The sequence below is a fragment of the Megalobrama amblycephala genome, linkage group LG5, assembly GCF_018812025.1.
Source record: "Megalobrama amblycephala isolate DHTTF-2021 linkage group LG5, ASM1881202v1, whole genome shotgun sequence".
Lineage (NCBI taxonomy): Eukaryota > Metazoa > Chordata > Actinopteri > Cypriniformes > Xenocyprididae > Megalobrama > Megalobrama amblycephala.
In genome coordinates this window covers 40,883,214-40,907,561 of record NC_063048.1, presented here as the reverse complement: position 1 = coordinate 40,907,561, position 24,348 = coordinate 40,883,214, and the positions used below count along the sequence as shown (strand labels likewise).

The following is a 24,348-nucleotide window of genomic DNA, read 5'->3' as shown; positions in this document are numbered from 1 at the left end:
GTGATACGTAATGAGAACATTTGGTTTAATCACTGAAACACAACAGTATGTTCTTCTTTCACTTTAGTACTTTTAACAATCAGCTAACCCAATAGCAAACAATGCAAAATACATGTTTCAAATCACCCTTGATGAACTACAGAGGCCACATTAGAAAATACACTTAGATTGCCTAAATTACATAATTGGCATGAAATCCATAATGTTTGTAATAGTATCTATTGTGTTATCAAATGGTGTGATGAAATTATGAAATGGCCATGAGGTTTTGTGCGAGGAGAGAGTTTGCTGCCAATACAGTAAATGTTCTAACTGTACCATATGACTGAATCTATACTGTAGTTGATCTGTACAGATGAAGGGTGAGTTACAGTAATGACGCAGTCTCTACCATGGTAATCTGTTTACAGTACCACATAGCACACATACTGTAATGTAAAATGCTGCATTTGAGGCTATCTGTCTCTCTTCTTCTGATGTATATCTGATCAAAGTCATTGACTGTTTCCATGTTTTATGGGGACATTCCATAGACGTAATGTTTTTTTACTGTACATTAACTGTATATTTTACCCCCTACCCCTAACCTACACATCACAGAAAACTTTCTGATATTTTAGATTTTCAAAAAACATCATTCTGTATCATTTATAGGCCTTTTTCCTCATGGGGACCCAAAAAATGTCCCTACAAGGTCAGAATTTACTGGTATTACTATTCTTGTGGGGGCATTTGGTCCCCATAATGTAGGGAATACCATGACCACACACACACTTTGAACATGGTTAGAATCTAAGATAAATCACTTATAATGTAAAATAAAAATGAAGTACTTATGATTATCAGTATCGGAAATTGCAAACAAAGTAGAAACTATGTCTATACAAATATCCAAATGATTCATTGATTAACCACTAAGATCAGCTGGATTAAATAATAGACAAATGTATTAAACTGAACGAAAAGAGATGCAAATCAAAAGTTTGATAGTAATAGCATTATGTAACGCAGTTACTTTGAATGAAACATTTATATAGATGAAACACTTATTTTGCGAAGTGAAAAGGATACTTTGTGATTTTGTGTATTGTACTAACACAATTGAAATCATGCTGAAATGACTGAAAAAAGTGCACTTTTGATGATCTGTTGTGATATTAGTACTAAGAGTTTTGAAAATGTACCAATTGCATGTGAAAATTGCAACAAAGCAATATAAAAAAACCCCCAAAAACTGTAATTTGTACTGAACCCAGAATATGCCATTAAAATCTGATTTTCGGGAACCCTGCAGGACTGTTTGTTTGACAGGAATGTTGTTTCAGGACCAACAAAAGTTTTTTTGGATCCAAAAACACATGCTACTTTGACAAAACCACGTCGCTGTTGAGGTAAATGTGGACGAAGCCTGAATCCGTGTGAACCCTGTTGCTGCTCTGGACTGTACAAGAGGGGCTCGTAGAGGATCAAAGGTAGGAAGCAGTGAGTAGTTGAGAAAGCCTGTCACTCATTTGAGTCTAATGAACTCCATGTTTGGCGGAAAAGAAAAGAAAACCCTAGTTAAGCAACAACACTCAAGAGTTATCGTCTAAGAGCTTCCAAAGAGGGTAAAATGCACAAACAAGGTGAGAGGGCCAAAGAATAAACCACATCCATCGTTGGCATGTTCCATATGGGTGGATTTAAGTGAGCAGGAAAAAGGCGATGAGAGGGGGGGCAAGAGATGGACAGACTGAAAGGGAAAGCAAGACTTTCTCTACACAACACTAGCAAGTAATTAAAAAGGTTTAAGTGGATGCAAGCTGTGCTTTTGTAATGAGAAAGCCACTATATGAAGAAATTATATAATGGTGATGTTGTTGGCAAAGAAATTATCGGGAGAAATGGGATCCATGATGGGAACAGGGCTGTCGTCAGGGGGCCCAGTATGGTCGCTTACTCATTGGACCCAGAGGAGAGATTATCCACCCATAAAACATTTGTCCCTGGCTTTTTGGATGGGAACCCTTGATCGGAACAAGATCATTTTTTGTACACTGGACAATAGGGCTGGGTAGTAGCCGAATCTTTTAAAAACTTAATTTGATCTAGATATCGAGCTTTTAAAATCCCAAGATATTTTTTTTTTTACTCTTTGCCAGTGTTTCCTGCACCACTAAATTGATAGTATGGTCAAAATACCCATATTTTACCAAAGTTTGCTGTCCTAATTTAATCTAATGAGATAAAAAAAAAGAACATAATGCAAAAAACTGGCAAGAAAACATTTTTATATTGAATTGTTTTGTTCCACAAACCGCTGAATCTATAGTCAAAAGATCCAATTTTACCAAAGTTTGCTGACTGAATTTAATCTAATGAGATAAAAAGCATAATGGGCCTGTTTATACTCGGTCACTTCATGCATTTTCTATGATCTGATAGCTATCTGATTTATCAAAACGATTATATTTACACTTAGCCACATAAATGTGTCTCTGCAAAACGGATATAAATCCGATCTATGCACTATATACGCGCTATATGCAGATTTAATGGAGTTTACGTCACCGAAAGCAACAAATATATTTTAGTTAATTGGCTTGTGGAAAATATTTTGTTGGTTTCACAACTTTTGAATAGTAATGGTCATTTACTTTATATTTATATACCTGTCAATGAGTTTATGATGGTAATGATGGTAATCAATACCATTCCCTCAGAACTTATAAATTTGCTACAAAATAATATAGACGAAAACCAAACTTAGATCTTAGTCTTAAACTGGAAGGTATATATTTATAAGACAAAAATTTTAATAATAATTATCTCAGAACAATGTGCCAAATTTCCACTGTTCCTTTAGCAATTGGATTTTGGAGATCACAATTTCAACATGTCAACTGGAAAAAGACCTTTAAAATCTCCAGACGCTTTTGTATCACCAATAAAATTAGGGAGGTATCATTTAAGATTGTTCATCGTATTTATCCTGTAAAACAGGTAATTGTAACGTTTTGTAAAGACATTGACCTGAAATGTGTTTTTTTGTAAAGAGGGAATTGAGAGTATTGTACATTTATTTTATGATTGTATTTATACAAAAACTGAGCGTCAGCGTTAGTTCAGGCAGGCCTCGTAGTCAAGCTCCGCTATCAGCTGATTCGCAAATTCCAACCCCACCCATATCAGCTGATCCGATTTCTATGGACTCCATTGGCAACTCTAAAATAAGGCGCATTACTTAAACGCAGCTTCCGTCTCTCTGCCTGCTAGGCTGCTTCCACTGCATGCTGCTTGCAACCCACCTCCTCCCCAGCTCCTCCTTAAACTTGTGTATAACTTAATCAGTGTCATTCTGTTGTCACTGATGCATGCTCTTTTCTCAATAGGGGGATTTTCTGCTGCTCTCCCAGTTAAAAAAAAATGGAAGTTTGTCCCCAGAAGCTGCTGCTGTTCCCGGTCTTGGCTTTCATGGAGCTCATGAAAAGGACGGGGAATTTAGAACAGAGCCATACCGCCAAATTGTAACTTTAGCAAAATATGCCAATAAAAAATTGACTCAATTTTGTCTCTTGTAATTTTTGACTTAAGTGGTCCTGACTGAACTATTTTGGTGTGATCTGGCTTTTTTTGTGAAAAATAGTACTAACATTGAATTACAACTTAAAGTAAAAGATTTTTTTTTTTTTTATAATACCGTTAATAACGTTTTTAATAATACCGATAATACCGTTGACTTCAAAATTTGGTATATTGTGAATTTGCTCATTATATATGGAAAATTCTTTATCCACGAATGTAAATGGGGAGGGAAAAAAAAAACTAATTTTACTCATTTTAAAATATAAATAGGTCACTATTTGTACACATTAAAAGAAACAAGAAATAAAGCGAAAAAAAAAACCCTGTAAATTATTTTAAAGCTTTAAATCTATTTTTTGAATAATTTGTAACTTATACTTGCTTATAGATGTGAATTTCTTGCTGCTTTCCCCTTTTTTTACCATAACATTTGATTTGATGTAATTAATATATTATTGCCCTTGTCTGTTCATTGTTTAAAAGATTGCAATAAAAAAAAGAAGCAACAAATATGAGCTGCATTTTATTGATCATCAGCTAATTTCAAAAAATGTAATTTTTTTAAATCAAAATCTAATTTCAAAATCAAAGACTGCATTAAGAGAGAGTGTGGCAACAGCACTGGTAAGATTCATTTAGTCTCATTCCCTTTAATAAAGATGACTGGCTTTCAGTTTCATTTGTGGCAGTTTGCACGTCGGCTTTGTGATTTTGTGTATTGTACTAACACAATTGAAATCATGCTGAAATGTCTGAAAAAAGTGCACTTTTGATGATCTGTTGTGATATTAGTAACTAAGAGTTTTGAAAATTTTGCTAGCTGAAGAGATATTAAGTTGCTCATCTGCTGCGATGCGTGATGCATTAGTGCTGTCATATCGGTCTATAACATGTTATTTAGCCTATAAAATGCTTTCACACATTTTTGGGAGGAGTAAAATTTACATATGTGGTTTCAACAACCAGATGCATTTAGGCTTGTTCAGTTTTGACTGGAATGCATCTCAAACCAGTGAGCGATAAGATTTAACTAAAACTATTAAAAATTGTTTTCATTGATTGAAATGACGCTAATATAAAAAACAAATATTAAATGAAAAAATAACTGAAATAAAATATAAGTACTAAAGTTACCAAAACTTAAACTGAAATAAAAATGACAAATACATAACAGAACTACTAAAACCTAAACTAAAATTAAATTGAAAACAGAAAATATAAAAATAAAAACAAAATTCATACTAAAATAGTGTATAAATAATACTAAAATAAAACTGGTATACCCAGTCCTGTTGGATAAAGCTCAACTCAGCAGTTTCTACTTCATTGTAAGGTTCAATAATGTAGTTTACCCAACAAAATAATTTTCACTGGGGTATAAGAACAGAATAAGACAGCTTCGCTATGTGTGGTGGTGGAGGAGGGCATGCGTGCACTATTTGCATGTTTTCCTTGACAGCTGAATACAAAAGAACAAACTCTTATGATGAGCGTGTAAAGATTAAAGCAGATGGGAGGAATATGATTAGTCACCTTATCAGATCTTAAGCCAGGCATAGCATCATGATTGAGTAATATTTACCGAATTCAATTGGATGGAAAAAATGAGCCATGTTTTTTCACAGTACTTCCTGATAAAGAAATTATCAGCTCCGGTATCTATTTAAAATAGCAATGCAAATGACAACCTTTAAATGCAACCACAGAATCAATACGAGCAGCTGCCGACAACAGCGTCTACATTACTGGTAATCCATCAAGAAGAGCATAATCAAACATGATCAAGAACCTGCTCCCGACTGATCCAAAACTCTCTGCAGGCTTTCCCATCCAAATGTTGAGTTGCACTATGGGATTTCTGTGGTTGTCAGCACATGCTACTGTTTGATCAAGTGTAGAGTGGAGAAAGTAGAGAAACATAAAGCCTCTCTCTGAACTCTTATGTAATTTTGTCATTTAGTCAAAGTTCAGGCAGAAATTGACCTGCCATCTGGTTGGTGTTTTAGGCTTAGTTCCACCTTAGTGAGTGACATATCATTGAGTTCTATTATTTGGCGTGTCTTTTGTCTCTGATTCACAATAGCACTGACAGTTTCTGTCAACTGTGGCGTCTACCCGCAGTTACATGCGAGAGAACTGACACACGTGCACTGCAACAGATTGACAAGGAGAGGCGATTGCCCTCAAGATGCATTCTCAAATTACACTCTGCAACAATGAAACCAATGCATGTTTGTGAGTTTATCATTAGTGACATGATCTATTTTAATAATATGCCTGTTTCATGATGAACTTTTTCATACATGGTAAGTTTGATGTAAGGTTTTCCCAAATAAGGGATGGTAAGACTGAACTGTATGGTCACTCGAGCCAGGTGTGTAATATTCTCAGTCAGAAGGAAATGTGAAATATATGGTATATACAGAGAATATTATATATAATATTTCATGGACTTTCCAGGTCCAATACCTTCAAATTCAAGGACTTAATGTGGGGACACATTTCAAGTGAGAGCAAGGTTACATCGTGTTAATATATTGTTACAGTTTTCATTTGTCTAACACAACTATGCAAAAAAGCTTCTTTTTTTTTTGCATTTATTTTTGGCCATATGACAGATCTGATATTCTATTTCTCGTATTTCTGTTTTGCATAAAACTGAAGAATATTCGGTACATGCTATACTGTATTCTAAAATGATCTGATATTAACTTTTGCATGGATTTTATTGAAAAGAGCTTATGTAACCAGAAGTTTTAAGATATATGAATATGCTTTTAGGTTTTTCTTACCTCATGGGTTTACATCTGTGAAACGTTGAGGTACCATCGTAGTAGTTTCACAAAGTACCTCACGCGGGAAACACTTAAGGTAACGCGTAAATGCGTCTAACTAACGTAAATCAGGGAATAATATGGCATTTTTTCCAGAAAACTTCTTGCACAAAATAAATTCAAGCACTTTCAAGGACCTGTATCCATGTATGTTTCATTTCAAAAACTTTCCAGGGCCTTGAATTTTTTTTTTTTCTTTTCAGATTCAAACATTCAAGGATTTCAAGGACCCGTGTGAACCCTGTATATATCTATAATGACAACTCTCAGAAGGTTTTTAGAATGGAAGTGGATATGACAATGTTCATGTATTTGGTCTTGGCAGAATAGATCTGCTACACTGCTGCTGCTGCTGCTGTTTTTTATTGCTGCTGCAGAGTAAGTACAGGAACTTGCTACTGCCAATACATATGCTGATACGCTGCTGTGCATATGTATGCTGAAAAAAGTAATTCAGGAGACTTGTTACCACAACTTAATAATGACTTAACTTAATAATGTTGCTTAAAATCAGCTTAAAATCTTCTGTAATTTCTGCGTTAATTGCCATTAAAAAAAAAAATTAAAAAAAAAAATTAGGTTGTAGTAACAATGAAATTATCTTGATAACTTCAGAAATTAGGCAGTGGATTTCAGCATGCTTTACATAGGACTGGATAAGGAGAATAAATGTTGAAATTAAGTGTTAATTTATTTGTTTTTAGTGAAGGGAAAGACCTGTTATTGTTTAATGCTGTTATGTTTGACATTTAAAAGAGTTTTGTGGTTACAATTGTGCTGAAGAGTAGATACATGAAGGTAAACACTACATTGACTCCATAAGCAATGACTGTGCTAATGCCAGTGACGAGTAATATCTTACTTGTTCATTAAATATACATGCTAAATAAGTTGTGTTAGCATGTGCTATGATAGCTGTTGATTGAAATGAAATAGATAAGATTATTTGGTTCCGGGGATACAACTCTGGTAATTGCAGTGATTTAACTTTTTGGAATAATCAAGTTAAAAATTTGTGTTTATGCTACAAATTATTAAGTTCCTCTAACTCAATGTAGCTTATTGGTTGAATGTAACTCACTCAAAGATGTCAGCAATGGCTTGCAGCCCACTGGGAACAGGGAACACTGGAGTCAGGGGTTCAGACAGATCTCATACTTCCTATCGGTTTATCAAGTCAGAGGACTGAGAAGGAAGGCAGTGCTGAAACACTCCCACCATCACTCTTAAAGGGTGACAGGAAAAGAGTGGCGCAGGAGGAACTGCATCTTGATGCAAACTGTTGCGTTAATTTTTTTTTTTTTGAGCCAACACTTTATTTTTTAGAGTGTATATAATTTCCCAAAGCAGATCTATACAGGTGGAGCTGGGGAAGGTGGAGGAAACTGCTGCAAACTGCTATAGTAAATGCTAAAAATCCATTTAAATGTTGTGAGCAGAAAGCTCATTGGCTGCAGTTGCAACATGAACCAATCAGCTTGTGCCAAGAAGTTAACGCTGTGAATATCATCAGTTTGTGTTAAGGACCCATCAGAGTTTCATGACCGAATTAGGCATATCCACCTTATTTTTCAGAGTGGGTGTGGCCATTTGTAAATTTAATGTGTCTGGCTTCCGGTAGCATTTGCTTCCAGTTATTTTTAGCTGTAGAAAACAGCTTGTTATGCTGTTTGATTTTGCAAACTGATATTTCTTACCATATTATTTTAATACGATTTTATTTAATTATTTTCTATTTGAATATATTTTAAAATGTAATTTATTCTTGCGATGACAAAGCTGAATTTTTAGCAGCCATTACTCTTTAGTTTCACATGATCCTTCAGAAATCAACAAACACATTTCTTATTATCTTCAATGTTGTTGTGCTATTAAATATTTTTGTGCAAACTGTGGGGTTTTTTTTTTCGTAACAATGTAATAGTTTTTACTGTCACTTTTCATTAATTTAATGCATGGCTGCTGAATAAAAGTTTTCATTTATTTTATATATATATTTATATATATAAAAACGCCTAGAAAAGTGGGGTTTTGGACAATATTGGCATGAATCCTTTTTCATTTGTGATAATTTTGCACTGATAAGGGACAACACAAACTACTTTATTTTATTATGAAAACAGTTTATACATAGAAAAAAACTTTAATTTTTGATTCATCAAAATATCCACCATTAGCAGCTATCTGACCTAAACTGGGTTCTGATTGGTTCATTGTATTCTAAACTTAATTGGCAATCAATTGTTGAAGCTATTAAGGTGTGCTGAGCCAAAAATCTTTTACAAACCTGGGCCAAGTTTAAACCAGTAACCAGCATCACAGCTGGCAAAGGGGCATGTCTGACTTTGACATGTATATATTGCCATTATTATGTAATCAAAATGAAAATTATTATTGCTGGTCTTCAATGATAATGTCAAGTTACTGTAATGTATTTGCACCAAAAAAAGATGAGGATTTATGCTGATATTCAATTCAATTCAATTCACATTTATTTGTATAGCGCTTTTCACGATACATATAATTTCAAAGCAGCTTTACAGAGAATGCATGTCAACATTACAATTTAAAGAATGCCATTAGCAAATAATGTAATAATTTAGGCAATTAAATTACAATCACTGTTTAAACAATACTTAATACTTAAAAATATTAAAAAAAAATAATAATAACAATTCTAGATAAACTACACAGCTTGATGAGTAGGCGGTCAGCGTCACCCTAGCACACACCTCCGAATACATTAGCCCCATTGTATTACGAGTTGCCTCGAGCATTGATATTTTGTTGCCTAACTAGGCAATGCTAATAGAAAAGTTAAGAGCAAGATAAGAGCAGTCCACAGAGGCGATAACACATGGACTCCAGGCAACTGTTTTTCAGCATACATTCATAATAGTCCGATATCTTCCCTGATAGAAGACCATACATCACCACAGTTGAGATCGCTATCTTGCAGTCGGTCTTGGCTCAGGCAAGTACCCGACTCTTGCTCCCACGCAAAAGTGAAAAAGGAAAATAGCGCAGTGACAGTAAATGATTGCTCAACATGCACAGGTGTCATCAATCATCTAAAGACAGTGACAGAGTGAGCAGATTTTCCCTAAAAGCCTATAAGAAAAGGTTAGAGTGTGAGGGAAGGGGGCGTTGCGTCGTGAAGGTGGGATCTCTAAAGTTGCGGTTGTAACTGAAGCTAACTACCAGCACCATAACTATTATCGGTGTTAGTTGACTAAGACAGCTGCTGGCATTGGCTCTTCATGGGTTACAGTCACACTTGAGTTACTTCAAACCAGGCAGAAAATGCTCTTGGCTCATACTTAGAGGTACTGGGATAAAACACCCCCAATTACTTGTATTATACTTCTTTTACATGTCTAAATAATTTCGCAAGTGCTAATCCTTCTTGTTGACATATCAATCAATGTGAATTGCCTGGCATGACATGCTGAAGTTGTGCAACCATACGTGAAATAGAAGTGCTGGTTTCGACATATTGCCATTCATGACACTTCTCAAAAATTCTTTTACCAGAGAATTAGTAAATATTTCTTTGTCTGGCATAAATCTCTCATTGACAACAATATTAGGACACCTCTGAACTTTTTCCTGAGATGGCTTTCGAGTGTTCTTATAGGTTGGTTATCTGGGAGTTGCGTATCAGGCATTCCTTTTCACATCGGTCCAGAGCGACGAGGTTTGGCCGCGTTCCCGCTTCCACCAGTAGCTAATCGAGCACACCCTCATCATCGGTGACACCTCCACACTAAACCTCGTGAATACTGCTTCTCAAAACACACAGACACAGGAATGCTAAACATACAGGCGGCACGACCGCACTGCACCATTTGTCATTCTGACTAACAATGAACATCTGATTAGCCATCAGAGTTTTGAGACCTCACACCGGTATCAGATTCCACTGCTGGCTCACCGAGGGGAAAATACAAGAACTAGGTGAAGTGTGAGCTATGCCGATAAGAAGTTCGCTACTATCTGTCTGTGCCAAGATGCATACAAGTATCTACACATTTAGTCAAACCTGACTTATGATTCTAATGATTTTTTATTATAATTCTCATGTGCACATAGCAGGGGAGTAGCGGTATATGTATTTGTCCCAAACCATACGGTACGGACGTCACAGTTCGGTGCATACAGTCAAACAACGAATACAGCGAGTCACAGGCGATCCACACTCATATCCAGAAGGCGCAAATGACTTGAGCGCTTAAAAACAAAGTCCACTAGACTTTGTGCACAAGTCGAATGTGTCTTTCTGTGCTCATGGACAAAGGAGAATACTTTGAAAGGCTTGTGCTCTCCACTGTGCGCGAAACAGTTACGTATAGGAGGGTTGGGCTTAAGCTTTGAATGTTTATATACAGTTTAAGTGAAACAAATTGTAACACTCCTAATGCACAACTTTTATTTTAGACCTATGGAATGATCTGCCTTTGCATGTTAAGCAGGCCTCTTCTTTATCTGTTTTTAAAACCCTTCTTAAAACCCATCATTTCTCTTTGGCTTTTGACACCCAGTAAGATGTTGACTTTATTTACTTGATTTAATTTGTTACTTTGAATGCTTTTATTGTGTGGTTATTAATTGTACATATGTTTATTTTTTCTGTACAGCACTTTGGTCAACTTTGGTTGTTGTAAATGGTATGGTATGGTATGGTACCTATGCGAGAGTGCATTCTGTTTACTGCTTAGTGCAAACTATCTGTCCAAAATAAAATAAAAGAAACCTAGCATTGTTGATTTGTTCTTTTGTCCAGTAATATTTTAGTTTAGGGTCCAATTCCAGCTGCTTATTAACATGCATATTAATAGGATTTTGGCTGTTTATTAGTACTTATAAAGCACTTATTAATGCCTTATCCTGCATGACCATATTCTACATACCTAAATTTAGCTACCTTACTAACTATTAATAAGCAGTAATTAGGGGTTTATTGAGGTAAAAGTCATAGTTAATAATTAATAGTGAGAATTGGATCCTAAACTAAAGTGTGACCATTTTTCCTATTGTACCAAAATCGAACCAAACCGTGACCCCAAAACCGAGGTATGCACAGAACCGTCACTGTAAAGCATGTAATAAAAATGGATGGTTTAACTCCTACATGTTTCTAGTGTGCATTTCACTGTAACTATTAACCTTAGTTTGCATGCCATGGACTATATGTTCTAGAAGAACTTAATAAATTTGCCTAACAAAATTTCTGGGATTTTATGATGAAATTAGTATTTTTATTATGTGTACGGCCCTTAGTCGTGACTGTATTCATAAAGTTTCTTCTTATAGCTTAAAAAAAAAACAAACAGAACAAAATGGAGAAATCCAATATGTGCAAATATTGTAACCTTGGGTGAAAGTGTTTAATAGGAGGAAGAATGAAAGTGTATGAAGAAAAGACTTGAGGGGATGAAAAACAAATATGCTACGAGTCACTTGTCAAACATATTCACTCCCCTTCATTGGACAGGTTTTATCAGTGTGCTACTGTACAGGTCTAGAAATTTTTTGCAGTTCTGAAACATTTCTTCACAGAGAAATTACATTATTGTCCTGCATCTATTCAATCCATGGTTAGTAAGAGTTTTTGAGGAAGTTTGTCACAAAAATATGCTGCTACATCACAAAGGTTTTTTGGTAATTCCATGGAACATGAATATGGAAATCATTTAGTACCACAGCAAACATCAAAAGTTGTATTGTTTTACTGTCTGATACCATCAATGTAACATGGTACAGCCACAGTACCTTTCTAAAGTATTCTATTGGATACTGTAGAAGTGTAAAAATGTTTTTAGAACTTTGTACTTAACATTTTTGGAGTTTTTTATTATTATTATTCAAAAATGTATTAAACACAGAACTAGATTTTTCTTTTTAAATTGTATCATCACATTCCTATTTGTCATCGAAAAGTTTTTTTTGTCATGACACGACCTTACACGATCACACATTTATGTTCCTGCGGATGGAAAATACCTGAGGTCGAATTTCACAACAGCACAGATGATAACAATTGTAACACATGATGCAAATACCATGAGGACGACATATAATCATACAAGAGATAAAGCAGCAAGGCTGGATATTAAATGCAAATCTTGTGTTAACTGATGATAACCAGTATACTAGAGATATATTTGGAGTTGTAGTCCATTCCCTGGAAAAGCTTTAAACAAATAAGGGAACCACCAAGGTCTTGATGGTTGAATAGCCAAAAAGTTGTGAAGTCAATGGGTTTTTGGTTAAATGCCTAAAATCAGGTCTGTGGTTAACACAAACTCAAGATAATTTTATGTTGTATTCTAGGGATACACTGATACCAGTATCGTGCCTGGTGTCACAACTGACACCACGCAGTGTACAGTGGTACAGTACAGTGCTTGCGACAAAGAAACACAGACAGCAGAGCAAACAGAGAGCAAAATGGATATATCAGAGAAAGCCAGTAGACACGCACCATTATGAATGCCTGTGCGGCCGAGCGCATTTTACTTTCGCTTTCAAATTAGTGCCAATTCAGAGGCGGCAACTGCTTGAATGGTGGGTTATTATTCTTAATGAAAAACACAACATTCGGAAAAACACAACTAATCCTTTGCAGGTTCCCTATTAGCACTGTGTTTAAATCCAAAATATTGCAAACATCTTCTGCCATTGTCTTGTCAGTCAGCTCCTCACTCTCGTAATGGACTGTGCTGTGCTGCGACTCTTGTTCAGCTCATGCTGTGTTGAGCAGATGCGTTCAGTTTTTACTTAAGGTGTCTGTTCTCTAACTGAACTAAATGATTTACTAAAATCAAGACTACGGTGGTGGGGGGGGTGCCGTAGTGGGAAAGTGATGTAACCGGTGTTGCGGCTGAACAACAGTAACACACTCAACAACGAATCGCATCAAGCCTACTATATATCTGCTGTGCGCGAGCTGATAAGCGAAACATGAAGTGGATTGAGCGCACAGAGGCACAGATGCACAAGCTTGTCGAGCAAACATCCCTTTCTCACAGACATTGCTGGAAAGCTTGTAGTTCGGTCGGATATGGCAATAGCACATAAAGTAAAAATGAGGAGCATTTTACTAATGTTATCTGGTGGTAAAGAGAGAGAAAGAGCATGCTTTTGATTGCTGATTGTTCACTCAGCACACATGGGTCATTTGAATTCAAACTAAATTGTATATGCAAGTAAAAACATGGTTACATGATTTATGTATAACAAGTGGTTCCCTACATTATTACAGGAAGGTGATACAGTAATCCCATGATGTTTTCAAGAAGTTTTCTGTGTGCAAACATCCGAAGCGCTCGCCCAGAAAGCTGCCTCTCAGACAGCATGTGAATAGCCTATTAAATCGAATTCACACAAAATGTTCTAAATTCCAGTATAGGCAAGTATCCTTGTCAATTATGTCTTAAGTGAACGAAAACAGTTAAGAAAGAAAACGCACGTGTAACAGTATGTTGCATTCGTGCAGCTCTTAAAGTGACAGCAGCCTAATAAATCTACTGCTGTCTTTGTCCTCTAAATATTCACTGTGCTATTAAATTAAAGATAAAATACGATAGAGCAATAATATGAACAGTGAACATAACAGTAGGGGTGTGAATCGTCACTGGTCTCACGATTCAATTCGATTGCGATTATCATGTCACCGATTCGATTGCATCCTCAGTTTTCAATATTACTGCACATTTTCGTCAATGAATACAAGCACTCAGATATATGAGCTCCCTTTTTATTTTATCTGCTCCAAGAAAGTACATTTCCAGAATGTAGCAAACATCAAACAAAACTTAAGTCTGAACAGAGCATAAAACAGGAGCATTTAGAACTAATAAACACTAATAAATACTAAAAGTGCATGAAACTGTCAAGTAGTGTACTTAAGTTACAATAACGCTCACACACACTCGCACACTGTAAATGTTAAAATAGTGGGTGCATTTTTTATTACTCTTTTTTGTGTTTCACCTCCCTCCGCCATTTTACGCTAACGTGAGAGTAGTAATCAGTAGGCTATAATCGATTATGGTCTATTACTGCATCGATGCATAATCGTCCACGTCCGCATTGCGATGCATTGTAAAATTATTCATTTTAACACTCCTACATAACAGAAGCTTCTACAATACATTTTAACAGGCATAATTAGGCATGAAAATAGCAGAAGGAAATATCTATTTGCTAAGCCATCTGATTTGATTCATATTCTTTTGGTTTCTCTGTCTGATATTTAAAAAAAAAATTAAAATGCAATGAAAATACAGGTAACGGTAATCTATATCAGCAAGTAATAAAACTAAGCGTATTGGACTCCTTGTGTTTTTTTTAAAGCTTTTTCTCGTCTTGAAAAAGGCCATTGCTAACTAGTGGCGAAAGAGTCTTGGACTTCAGAGATCGTTGGGGACATCACCACACCAAACAGGTAAAATCATCTACTCACTACAGTCCTCTTTTACAGCCTAATTGTGTTCAGAATTGTACTCTGGCAAACTGTTCTTACTCAAACATTTAGGGAGAAAAAAACAAATACTAAAAGATTTTTTCAGAAGCATAATGGTGGTGACGCTGAAGTCATGTGACCATGGTGTAGTTCATTTACAGTCTACATTTAGTATTTTATTTCTGGAGATTTTATATATAGGCCTCAAAATTCATAAAAGTTGTGTTTGTTTGTGAAGATTATCATGACAAAACAAAATGTGTAAGAATCATAAACTTTTGTTGGACACAGAGCTCATTTTCTGCATTCATCTAAAAGCCAATGGAAAAAACTTGTTGAGGGAACTAGGATGATGCAAACTTCCGGGTTGCCTTTAAAAATACGTCATCACTGCAGCGCTCCACTGAACAATGGCAGAACAGTTGGCTAACAAATGTGGAACGTGAAGAATACAGCAAAGTGAAAACAATAACCCAAATTTAATTAAATTTTCAGGTTAAAGAATTTTTCAAAGTGTAGTCCGGGTACAGTTTCCTTGTGATTGAGGGCAAGCTTATTCAACTCCAACTTGTTAAGCTGGCTAGGCCAGCTAGCAAAAAACAAAACAAAAAACAATTAACCCTAATTCCAAACGAAACATTGTAGCTGAATGATTTTCTTCTTAGATCACTTTAGCTGAACAAACAACTTAACATCTTTCTGCACTCCATCCAGAGAACTCCAACACCTGAATAAGCTAACAAAACAAAAAAACAACATATGCAAAAACTCTGCCCACGTTTACATTAACATTTCCACAGAAAATACACGGAAGGAGCTGCTGAAGTTAATGCACCGTTTCCTCAAACTAGCCTAGCCACGCACAATCTCGGTGCAATCTGATAAGCCCATCACCGTCAAATAAGGGTGGTTGGGGCCGCCGGCTACACGGCCCTGTGTGTGGGTGTCAGTTTCATGGCTGTTTGTCTGTGTTTTTGTTTATTTAAGCCAGTTTGGTGTTTTTCATGTTAGTTGGGCATGCAGTTGGAGACCCACCTCAAAGAACACACTCATTTAATGCGTTCATCTCTCAATGCAAAGTCAAGTACACACATTTTAGTGATATTTTACACTAATGTAGCTGACGTCATCTAACTAATTATTGTTTAACAACTGATAAGTCTAAGGAAGTTAGTGTTTATCTTTGAACAATGTCCATCAAATTAAGTACACAAACTGGCTATCGGCACACTGCTGTGCCCTGTAATATGTCCAAAACATGATATTTCCCATGTCAATCACCACAGAGGATGAGCTGTGTCATTACTGTCACCTAGTGGACAGTCATGAGAGAGTGAGAGGAAGGAGAGAGATGGACACACACGATTTGTGATAGTGTACAAACAAACACAACCAGGAGTTGCTATATTTTGCAAAACAACCTTGGCCATCTTCACCAACCATAAAAATGAGAGAGAAGTGAACGTGTTTTGGGAAGGTACGGTGGCACGCAGACAAACAAATAAGAGTTTGAAGAGTGAAAGAGAATACGTCGACATGCTTCACGCTATATTAGTTCTGCACTCCTAAGGGGCGTTCACCAAAGTCACTTAAAAAGAAAGAGAGTGCACTCGGTGGCCATCTTGATAACACCCTTACACAGCTATTTTCTATGTGGGTAAATATGCATTCGAGTAGAGCGCCTTGAATCTGCTTGAATGGGGAAAAACCAAAACTTAAAAACTGTGTGTCAAATTACAGTGTGTTGCATGCAGTAAAATAGCATCATATATTAATCTTCTTTAGATTAAATCAAGATTAAAAAAATATATATATTTTAAAAATGTTTAAAATTTCCAGGTTTCATGTTGCAACTTGCTGTACTGTTGGTCACTAATAGGAATTTGTGCTGCTGGATTCCCTAAACATTACTGGCCATGATTGATAATCTGATTATAAATTAGATGTACTGCCATTATAAATAAGACATCATTTGATTTGATTTTTTTATACAAGAAATCAGTGTTCTTGCTACTAAAAAAAGTTCCTGGAAAAAGAAAGCAATTTGCTGGAAAAAAACATTTGTGCGTAGATATTATAATATAATAAATATATATAATATAATAAATAAAATAAATAATACATCATACAATGAATTAATCAAACAACTATTTCTGAAATGTTTTTTACATGCATGACTGTTCAAATTACATTTTTATTATTATTACTACACACTAAAAATGCTGGGTTAAAAACAACCCAAGTTGGGTTAAATATAGATTAACCAGCGGTTGGGTTAAATCTTTGACCCAACGTGCTGGACAGTTTTTGTTCATGTTCATGGATTAAAATGAACCCAAAATAGGTTATAAATTAAAAATCAGACACATAATTACTAGAAGTAACAAAAATAATCAAAAGGTGAACATTTATTAATAAGCAATTTAATAAATGTTTATTATTTAATTCTATTTTATTAAACTTTCCAAACTATTTTGGGTTCATTTTAAGCAAGCAATACAGTAATATTGTTTAAACAATAGTTGAGTTATATAAAACTACCCAGCAGGTTAGGCAAACATTTAACCCAACCACTGGGCCAAAACAACCCAATTGCTGGGTTTATCTAATTTTTTTTAACCCAACTTGGGTTATTTTTAACCCAGCATTTTTTAGAGTGTACAGTAACACTTTAGCTACTACTAATAACTAATAAGTATTAGAACTGAAATTTAGAACTGAGATAGTTCCTTATTAGGTAATCACTAATTAATGAATGAGATCAGCCTCATTTAGAACTATTAATTATGACAGTATAAAGAATTATCAATTAATTACTAATCACAACATTAGCAAGTCTGAGACATGAGCCAATGTCTGTTTTACTGTAAGCACTGTCATAAAATGCATCACTAATTAGTAATTACTCAAGTATTATTTAATCACTCTGTGTGAACTAATGATCTTCTGGACCACATTTTCTCATTCAGTAATTATTGATTAGTCATAAATTCCCTGACGATTAGTTAATCTCGTTTCCATATTAGTAAATAGTAGTAGCTGAAGTGTCAGTGTATTTGTCCGGCATTACTTCCTGCATAGTTACCTAATGACAGGATATTATTCTAAAGTGTTACCAGTTATTTTTATAAAAACTGCTGCTCCTTAAGCATCTATCTATATAAGCATCTAGATTTTTTATCGAAAAGTTTACTAACACATCTAAATGGAAAAGTCTGTTTTATCGCATTACTATCGGTAAGATTGTCTTTGGTCGTGAAAACGTGAGAGCTGGAGACAGCATGTGACCTCTTCAAACTCACGCACCGTGTATGACCTGGACAGCGGCTGCAGAACGCTTTGTCCACTGCTTCGGAAACGCTCACCTATAGTCCATAAAAGCTGATAATGAACCCAATTATGGGCCGGGAACAGCAATAATAGAGTTTTAGTGGGGCAGTAAATTCTTTAATTACCTGTTAACACCCTGTGTCTCTTTGGACAAGTGCAGGAAAGGGGGCCCTGGATCTGTGTCGACCAGAGGCACCGCTGGGGAGAGTTTATGTGAGCGAAGACTCATCTCTGCCGTCCCATCATTCAATAATACGCTTGATGTTCCTCACTAAATGATGAACAGACAAACCTGGCGTCTTTTGTACGGAGGAGCAAGATAGGTCGAAAAACAGCCCTCTGCCTGCAAGGTGCACAAGCAGATCAGAAAATTATGGGAAAGAACAACGGACATTCTTAGGGAGTGATATGATCTTTCCTTTCCCCAGGGGGTCTTTTTGAGGAAACAATGAAAATATTTGAGGGAAATAAAGATCTATAACAAACACATTTGTGCGCTTGCATATTAAATATATCTAACACAGCTGATGATAATACGAGGTAGAGCTGCCAAGTTTCACTGCAAAACCAAACAGCGAAATTAACTAAATGGAATGAGTTCATTTCACTCAAATATTCCCGAAAGCTCAGTGTACCTAATAGACAAAAGGGTAACACTTAGGTTTTGTTAACATTAGTTATCTACATTAGCTAACATGAACTAACAATGAAAAATACTTCTAAATCATATATTAAGCTTAGTTAATGTTGAAATTAACATGAATTAATACATTATTCAAATCAATGCTACATCTGTTAATATTATTCAATGGACCTGAACTAACAATGAACAGTTTTATATTAACTAACTTTAACAAAGATAAATACATAGCTACTTTAACAAAAATATGATGAAAATTCATTGTTAGTTAAAGGGGATATATATGTACATATTTTAATGTATCTCTTTTTTATTGTCAATATGTGAACAACTTGTCATGAAAATTTAAAAACGACACCTTCCAGTTTCACAACTTCCTAGGTTGTATATGAAACCCTGTAGACTGATTTTTATGCAAAGGACTCGGATCGTTTTTGCCTGAAAATTCAAAAGGATGTGACGTTTATGAGTCTCTTTTCCAATCTATGACAGTTTTCCGCGGTACTGGGCTACTTTAAAGGGTTACTTCACCCACAAATTAAAATAATGTCATTAATTACTCACCACTCAGACCTTCATTCATCTTCGAAACACAAATTAAGATATTTTTTATTAAAGGTGCCCAAGAATGCTTTTTCACAAGATGTAATATAAATATAAGGTGTCTCCTGAATGTGTCTGTGAAGTTTCAGCTCAAAATACCCCATAGATTTTTTTAAATAAATTTTTTTAACTGCCTATTTTGGGGCATCATTAACAATGCACTGATTTACACTCGACGCCGCCCCTTTAAATGCTCACGCTCCCTGCCAAACAAGCTCTCAACTATATTACAGCGCATTTACAAAGTTCACACAGCTAATATAACCCTCAAATGGATCTTTACAAGATGTTCGTCATGCATGCTGTATGCATGCTTCGAATTATGTGAGTAAAGTATTTATTTGGATGTTAACGTTTTATTCTGAGTGAATTTGAGGCTATATGCTCTGTGGCTAACGGCTAATGCTACATTGTTGGAGAGATTTATAAAGAATGAAGTTGTGTTTATGCATTATACAGACTGCAAGTGTTTAAATATGAAAATAGCGACCGCTCTTGTCTCCGTGAATACTGTAAGAAACGATGGTAACTTTAACCACATTTAACAGTACATTAGCAACATGCTAATGAAACATTTAGAAAGACAATTTACAAATATCAGTAAAAATATCATGATATCATGGATCATGTCAGTTATTATTGCTCCATCTGCCATTTTTCGCTGTTGTTCTTGCTTGCTTACCTAGTCTGATGCTTCATCTGTGCACAGATCCAGACGTTACTGGCTTGTGTAATCCCTTAAACATGGGCTGGCATTATGCAAATATTGGGGCGTACACCCCGACTGTTACGTAACAGTTGGTGTTATGTTGAGATTCGCCTGTTCTTCGGAGGTCGTTTAAACAAATGAGATTTATATAAGGAGGAGGAAACAATGGAGTTTGAGACTCACTGTATGTCTTTTCCATGTACTGAACTCTTGTTATTTAACTATGCCGAGGTAAATTCAATTTTTGAATCTAGGGCACCTTTAAATTCGATGGCTCAGTGAGGCCTGCATTCACAGCTATGACATTTCCTCTCTCAAGATCCAGAAAGGTACTAAAAACATATTTAAAACAGTTAATGCAAGTTCAGCGGTTCCACCTTAATATTATAAACCAACGAGAATGCTTTTTGTGCGCCAAAAAAAACAAAATAAGGACTTTTGATGGGCCGATTTCAAAACACTGCGCTTTATCAATCGAATCAGTGATTCGGAGCGTCGAAGTCACGTGATTTCGGCATTTTAGCCGTTTGATAGGAGATCCGAATCACTGATTCGATTCGCAAAGCTCCGAAGCAGTGTTTTGAATTCACTGTATTGTTGAAAAGTCGTTATTTTGGGTGTTTTTTGGCGCACATTTTTGGGTGAACTAACCCTTTAACACGGTTGCCACGGGTTGTTTTTATGTCCGCGGGTTGAAGCTAGCCCAAATAACATATTTAGCCCCTGTAATGCGAATTTTACCAAGGGAACCCCGCCAAAAAGCACTGATTTTAAACTCCGGAACGCGATTTTTGCCGGGGGACCCCCCTGAAATGCAATCTAGTTTTGAGTAGCAATTGGGCAGGTTTTGTTGTGAAAACCTGGCATCCCTAACGAATGCTTATGTTCAGGAAAATGCTGAAATAGCCATTCCGTACTGTAGTCAATTTGTCATACAAAAAAGGGGGATTAATTCCAACATATCGCACATAGCCAGATATAGTCTATAGTCTCAAATGTACTTTAGCCTATAATCAAAACAATTACCTCATCTGTCGCTGACATGATGCCGGTGAATCGAGCTGGTGCAAGTACCCACGTCGCTACTCAAATGCTTTTTTACTACTACTTCAGCAGTCATTTTTGTGGCGTTTATTTTGTATTGAGAAGAAAGTGCGCGCAGCAAATATTTACATATTCATCTAACCGTCGCTCTCAGCAGCGTGGACGACGTCGGGTGTTCGTTAAAAGTATATTGCAGCAAAGGTAGGCCATTTCCAACTTATATTAACTTCTAAGCAAATAATTTAGAAAAAGAATTTCGCCTTGAGTAACTTATATCTAGGCCTTGAATCACGCTCAGACACTTCATTATGTGTACACGATTACGAGCACGAGCGATAAGTTGCTGGCTGCAGTTCACTTAACGGCCACTAGTGATGCTAATAACACGGGTTTCAGAATTCTACATACAGTATAGCCCATTTAAAACATTAACTACTGTTAACTAATGGGAACGTATTGTAAAATGTTACTGAAAAAATTACATTAATTCAATAACTGATTTAGATGAATGTAAACTGAATGAGTTGCAGCAAATTTCTAGATTCATTACTGCTGTACCTCTGTTGAAATGCTCCTGGCATGAGGGCCTGATCAGTATTATGACATTATAGAGTGTGATTCAAAGACTATAGAAAGACGGTTCACTCCTATTACTTATGAAACTGCAACGCACAATATGGCAGACTACATCCCGCCTTTTAAAGGATTAGTCCACTTTTAAATAAAATTTTCCTGATAATTTACTCACGCCCACGTCATCAAAGATGTTCATGTCTTTCTATTGTCAGTCGAAAAAAAATTAAGGCTTTAAACAATACCAGACAATGAATAAGGGTCTTATCTAGTGAAACGATTGGTCATTTAAAAAAAAAATACAACTGTATATGCTTTATAAACACAAATGAATGCCTTGCATGTGCTTCCGCTTTCCGTATTCTCCAAAACGCTTACGCTGTATGTCCTACGCCTTCCCTATTCTACTTACTGAAAAAAAAGAAACTGGCGCCGCGTTCGTTCCGTAAGTAGAATAGGGAAGGCGCAGGACATACAGCGTACGCGTTTCGGAGAATACGGAATTCTCTGTAATTTTGACCTTCAACCGTCTGGAGGCCATAGAAGTCCACTATAAAGAAAATAATCCTGGAATGTTTTCATCAAAAACCTTCATTTCTTTTCAACTGAAGAAAGAAAGACATGAACATCTTGGATGACATGGGGGTGAGTAAATTATACGGAAAATTTTATTTAAAAGTGGACTAATCCTTTAAGTAAACGAGTCAATGGCTGATTGGTAAAGTCATTTATTCGAAATAGCTGCCCTGAGGCGTCGCAAATATGGCAGCTGAGTGAACAGACTTTCCTTGAATTAATGGGAACGTATTGTAAAGTGTTACTAAAAAAATTACATGAATTTAATAACTAATTTAGATGAACTTAAACAATGGGTCGCAGCAAATTTTTAGATTCCGGCATTCTTTGCATCAGACTGAATAAGAATAAATGTGTTATTTTTTGGCTTTTTGCACAACATTAATGTAGAGAGATGTCTTGGTTATGTTTGGATTTATAGGGGTTTTGGAAACTATTTTACAGTGTCCTTGTTACGCGATACATGTACTTACTGTAATAATAACTCTAAATTATACATAATTACATGCAACTAACCCTAAACCAAACCCTAATCCTAACCAGTAAGCACTTTAGTTAATTAATTACTACATTACACCTTAAAATAGTGTATTTATTTTTTTCTTATGTTGCTGTTTTTTTGTGGTTAACCACAAAAATAAGACATTAATGGTATCAAACTAGTTTAGTCAATATTTTAATTATATTGCAGTTAACATGCTTGTGTTGTACAAAATCATATTTAAAGTTCTAACTTCAACTTTGAGTCTTAAATTTGATATAACTGATTACCTCAATTTTTTTGAGTTCTGCCAACTTAGGGTTTGCAGTGTGTGTGTGTGTGCCCTGTAGATTAAAAGTGTGTGCGTGTGCTGTAATGTGCGTGTCCCCTCCTCGAGTTTAGCGTGAGAGACTGAAGCAGGAAGCCATTACTGAAGTGTAAACGCACTCAGCCAGCACTGGCCAAACACAAGAGAAACATGTTTCACCACCCTGCCTCAGAGAAAACGAACGAGAGAAACACACATACACACACAAGTAAAAACACATTAAGCATCTCTAAACTGTCGTGATCTACACAAGTCTTGGTTTTATAAAGTTCATACAGTCTCACACAGACTCTTTCTTTCCAAACGTTACATAAGCAGCGCTGGCCAGCCATGGTGGCGGTTTGGGTCTGATGAGAGCGTGTGATTGTGTTACATACGGCAGTAATTATGAAATCAGCCATGCAGCCTGGCCTTTTTTGTGTGTTGTGTGATGTATTGTCATTATTGGAGGCGGTGCAATGAATTATCCTGAGCCGTAGAGCAAGGAACCTGTCCGATCTGATGACATGGCAGCCCTGACAGCGGCTGGCATCAGATAACCTGGCAAGAGCGACGCGAGTGATTCCACGTGCACTGCGAAAAATCAAAGTTGTCATCATAATCTGTGGCTGGCATATAAATGCACACAGGTACACATACACAGAAAATGCATTTAGGTAATGAAAAAATAATGGCTGTGACTAAAAAACAAAAAGAAAAACTTTTTAAATCTAGTTTAAAACACATGTGCCTTTGTATTCATGTTGGTGGTTTTGAAAAAACTTTTATAACATTTTCAAGAAAAGTTTAAATTTAATGACTAAAAATGTCATGTGGTGTAACCAAGTACAAAGTACAATTTTTGTTACAATTTGAATTCTTGTGAATGTATACGTCTTAATCATTATTTTATTTTCATTATTTATTTCAGTTTTATATATATTTTTCATGAAAAAACCCTCATAAATACCATTACATTTTGAGGAATTTCACCTTATGAGATACAAATAAGGATATTAGTCATATCTCATGACTTTGAATTGGCATAAAAAAGTTTTCAAAATATTAAGCATTGAAGCAGTTTTGTTAAAATATATTTTAAGAAATAATAATATAACATAATGCCAAACTACTTAATACATTTTCTTAGTAGGACAGTTATCGTCGCAACATTTTTTATTTATTCCACCAAAAATAAATAAATCAATAACAAAAATATT

General features: G+C 35.7%; 1 protein-coding gene across 3 annotated transcripts in view; it reads right to left on the bottom strand.

Moving 5' to 3' along the window:
• The window catches only part of slc25a21 (solute carrier family 25 member 21), a 139,125-nt gene that overhangs the window by 45,715 nt on the left and 69,062 nt on the right, over positions 1 to 24,348 (bottom strand). The window contains exons 1-2 of one of the 3 annotated variants that reach the window (XM_048192311.1): positions 21,174 to 21,864; positions 18,321 to 18,538 (exon numbers count right to left, since the gene is read on the bottom strand). The exons of 1 other annotated variant lie outside the window; for it this stretch is intronic. The gene's annotated coding sequence lies outside the window, so the exon portion shown is untranslated. Of the gene's footprint in view, positions 1 to 18,320; positions 18,539 to 21,173; positions 21,865 to 24,348 lie in introns of those variants that run through there. One more of the 3 variants, XM_048192312.1, reaches the window with a different exon arrangement.